Below are 4,530 nucleotides of genomic sequence, written 5' to 3'. Positions count from 1 at the left end.
GAAATTGAAGCATTTTTATTCTTAGCTTTGGGGCTTCCTTTTGTCATATCTCTCACTCTGGGGCCCAGTGACCCTCTCTGCTTGGTCTAGCTGATGTAAGCTGAAAGTTTTTACAGTTTCCTCATGTATATGGGAAGGAATAGTGGGCAGAGACCCAGGTTAATTGGCTTTGGGGCATGTATCTTAGCTTGGACTCTGCTTTATACTAGAATACTGCTTATACTATTCTCAGGGAAAACCAGACTATACTCCAGGTCAGTGCTCTCATTTGCTTACTGAACCCCCATGCATGATACAGTCCCAGAGAATCCCCAGAAACACAGATACGCAGAGATGAGATTATATAACGTGGTGTGGGTGGAGACTAGTTAATTTGCAGTCATGTAGTTTCTGCCACAACTATGAACCTTTGCCATTGTGGTACTAAAGCAGGCCTGGAGAGCAAGGAAACGAGTGACCTGGCCTTATAATGCAATAAAACTAGTTTATAAAACAAGTTGCAGAATTAAGCAATGATAGGCAACGCATACTGGGTTTTATAGAAAGTGAATATTCTGTAAAATTTCTTGGAGGTAACTGTCTTAAAAGTGCCACATCTATATGAAAGATCTTTCTGTTATATGTTCTAAATGGGAGAATTGTACATTACATGACTGATGTCTAATGTGGCATATTTAGGAAAATATAAGAGGTCAGAAGTGGCTGATAGACCATCATTTGCCAACAGTTGCTCAGGATCATTGTCTTACTTCCTGTTGTTCAGGGCATGGGCACCAATAGCATCACATGGGATCTGATGTCAACTAAGCTGTACTTCATTGCTTTCATGCTACTGGGGAGCTCTACCCCAGAGTTCTGGAGACCTACAGACTCTAGAGGGAAACTACCTGTATTTTTCTTTCATTTCTTTCCTTTTCCCAGTGAAGAAAAAGACTTTGTAACAGGATCGGCAACTTCCTGCTCCACAAGTCCTTCTGCCATCCTGAGAGATCATCCTTAATAAATGTGAGATCTCCAAGAATCCTGACATACAAATGATGATAAAGGGCTCAGAAGTGACCTATGTCTGAGACAACAGGCTTAAATTGTGGCCCTTCTGGGTCTCCTCTAGGAAATCAAATGAAATTACAGGTTTTGCATGTGAAAAATGAAGGAAAGGACAGCAGCTGCAGCCCAGACACTGAAGAGCCTTCTGTGGTCCAGGGAGAACATGTCGCAAATCACAGCTGTGCCTGAATCACATCACATCTGATTGGGCTCAGGTGTGCACTGTTATCCCAGAGAACATGCTTCCATGTCTGCTGGGGACTGAGCTATGTAAGGGGTAAGCTGTTGACCACAGTCTCTGAAGACAAGGTAATGCTGCAGCTCTGGGCTGCTGAACCTCACTCAGGGGATTCAAGGGCAATAAAACCACCAACCTAGAGACCAAACAGTTCTGTAATTGGCAAGATTAACGGTCTGTGTTTCTCAAGATCCTCTTCATGCTCACAGGCTTTTGCCTCAGATATTCCCTCTACTTCTTGTACCCGCTGAGCTTGTGTGAACCTAGTAAACACTGGGTGTCCAGAGAAGTCTTTGTTTCAGCTCCTGGAGAGTTTTCACATTCCTGGATTCCCTGGAGACATACTATTTGTCTCTTTCACTCAAGCCATTGCCATAACTCGTTTTCAAAGATTGGAGGCAAGGCCAAGTCTCTAATACACATCAACTAAACTGGAGGATCAATGGGCGGGGGGGGGGGGGTTAGGAACACTATGGCCCATACCTCTCTCATGTCAAAATGTGGTCCTCTGCGATTACTTAAGGGTGCGGGGCTGCTTTGCAATGATGATTTTAGCAGAGACCTAGAGCTCCCCAGCTCCCACTTGCCCTGACTTTTAGGAACCGGTGGGCTGTGGGTGAGGAAGCCATGGAAGCAGTAAGAGAAGCCAGGTTTGCTAGGTTCCCAGGAATTCACACTCTTGTGCTGAAGGCTAGAACCTCAGCAAGTGACATATAGGATCAGAGGCAGCCATGGTTGTTGGTGGAAACCTGTGAGTAAATCCTTAAAGTCCAGAGGGTGAGGACACAGGGCATATGCCTGCAGAGTAGGGAACTTTCTCCTAGAAGTGATCTGATGGCCAACAATTGCCATGAGGACTCAACCAAGTGTGAGGCACGATAATTCTCTGGGACATCCTGCCACACTAATATCAACCCCTTTATATATTCAAGTCCTGCTTCTCATGCTTTATTACCTCAGTCCTTGCATTTGAACTATCTTTTTTATCCATCTGTGAGATTATTCAATGACCTCCACAGGTTGCTGAGTGACCCACTCTGTGCTAAATGCTTTCTGAGTTTTGGTAGCCATGATATGTAGGAGGCTAGTCCTCTGGGTTACTGAGTGAAATCTTTGTCCTTGCTCTCCAGTCACATTTCTCCTTTGACTCCTCCTAAGCCTCCTCATTCTTACAGCCAGGTGTGATGCCACATGGCCAGTCAGAGGATCTAGGTCAAGGAGTAATCAGAGGCCCCTGGTTCTTCTGTCCCTCAGCCTCTTCTGCAACCGTGAGATAGACTGGGACTTTATTTTGGCACTGCTCCATTACAGTGTGGAAATCAAGGGGCACAGAAGCAGAAAGGATGGTGGAAATGAAACAGAGAAGTTAAAGTGCTGTAAACTTAAGAATATGGAAGAGGCCAGGCTAAGGGAGAGGAAACAAACAGCAACTGAGAATGAGGGATGGGAGGAAAAATAGAAAGGTAGTGGAGATGTTTTTGCAGGCTGTGATGACACTGAAAGTTTATTGAGAGGAAGGGCTGGAAGGAGTCACACAGTGACTGGTAAGGCAGGTGCTTGGAATGAGTGATGTTGGTCAGAATTTAACCTCCTGCTCATTCTGTCTCACTCGTCACCTAGCTTCTGCATCCCCAGGTCCCAGGTCTTGGCCACCTCATTCTTGCCATCAACTTTACCTCTTGTTTCTCAATGTTTAGTTTCTTACAGACCCATTTTATTTTCTCAAAATAAATATCCAGTGTGTTCCTGTCATTGTTTTGAGGAGAGCGCTTTTCTAAAAGCTTTTCTAAAAGGGCCATCTCACAAATCTTCTTGGTATGACATTGGCTTCACTTAAATCAAAATTATTTGTCAGCTTCTGTGACCTATAAAAGTTTACTTAAGATAGTACAAGTGACCACTTCATTTTGCATGTATTAGGACAGTGGTCTCAGCTAACATGTGTAGAAATCACTGTAGACTTTTGAGTATCTTGAGTTATTTGTAAGAAAATGGATGCAAATTGTGATTAGAAAATTAAATGAAATAAATCTGACACACAAGCTTAAATATTATGTGGTTTTGCTTATATGAGAATGCTAATGAAAAAGTAAAGATGAAAGTTAGATAATAGAGAGCCAGGATACAGATCTTTCTAAAAGGGAAGGCAGATGAAGGGATTCATTCAGCAGTGCAGAAAAGAAGTTATGAGGAATGAACAGAAATGAATTGAAAAGTGTTAAGTACATGTACAGTCTTGGTTATTTTTTCTTGCTGCTGAGACACAATACCCAACACAAAAAGTTAGAGGACAAAGGTTTACTGTACCTCAGAGTGTGTAGAGGTTTCAGTGTGTAGATGGCTGACTCCAAGGCAGGTGGTACGGCAGGGGTGAAGCAGAGGGGAGAAACAGATCATGGCAGGCAGAAGGCAGCAAACAGCACACACCGAAGCAGCAAGCAAAGAAGCAGCCTTTATATGTCCCTTGTACTCTATCCAGGCTGCCCGCCATTAGGATGAGTGGAACTTACAACAAGGCTGGGCCTTCCCACCATACACAGCCAGAGTCATGTCAAGCCAGTCAGTCAGTGTAGTAAACATTAATCACACACCTTGACCCCAGCATCACACAGTCTAGATCCAGGCACCTCTGAAAAGCCTCCCCTATGACCACATGAGGCTTTGAGGTGACATCTAGACACAAGACATAAAATTATTTCTGGGCCTCTCCAGGTTTCTGCTGATTGAGTTAGGATGTCAGTGAAAACTCTTCAGGGTTTTAACACAGTGTTTGATGTCTCCTCCATGTTTGCTGCAGGGGCACAGGGACTAGTCTCAGACTGTCCTTTATCCATGACTGGTCTCTATCTATGCCTCAGGTTGACAGCACCCCTGAACCCCACTGAGACAGATGATGAAATGCAGGTAATCTGGTAGAGTCAGAGGCCTCTTCCTCACTGTTTACATCCTCCTCTTTCCCCACAACATGCACACTAACTACGGGCAATCATCACAAGAGGTTACTTTGGGGAACTGTCCCCTTTGAAATATCCACATTGTCTTATCCTCCATTATGCCTTGTATCTGGCTCTGTCTCCAGAATCTCTTTTCTGTTTCACTGACATTTTCTGTTTCAATTCCTTATCACTAAATATGTGGGTTCTCATCATTTTCTCCTATTGACAGAAGATAGACGAACCTGCCTATTGTGCAATTTTAATATATACCCCTTTATTCCTAGTTTAGTAAATACAGGGAGTTCTCTA

The sequence above is a fragment of the Cavia porcellus genome, unplaced genomic scaffold (genome assembly GCF_034190915.1).
Source record: "Cavia porcellus strain 051 isolate PalLab524CR breed Dunkin Hartley unplaced genomic scaffold, mCavPor4.1 scaffold_3, whole genome shotgun sequence".
Taxonomy (NCBI): domain Eukaryota; kingdom Metazoa; phylum Chordata; class Mammalia; order Rodentia; family Caviidae; genus Cavia; species Cavia porcellus.
This window is presented reverse-complemented; position numbering follows the sequence as displayed.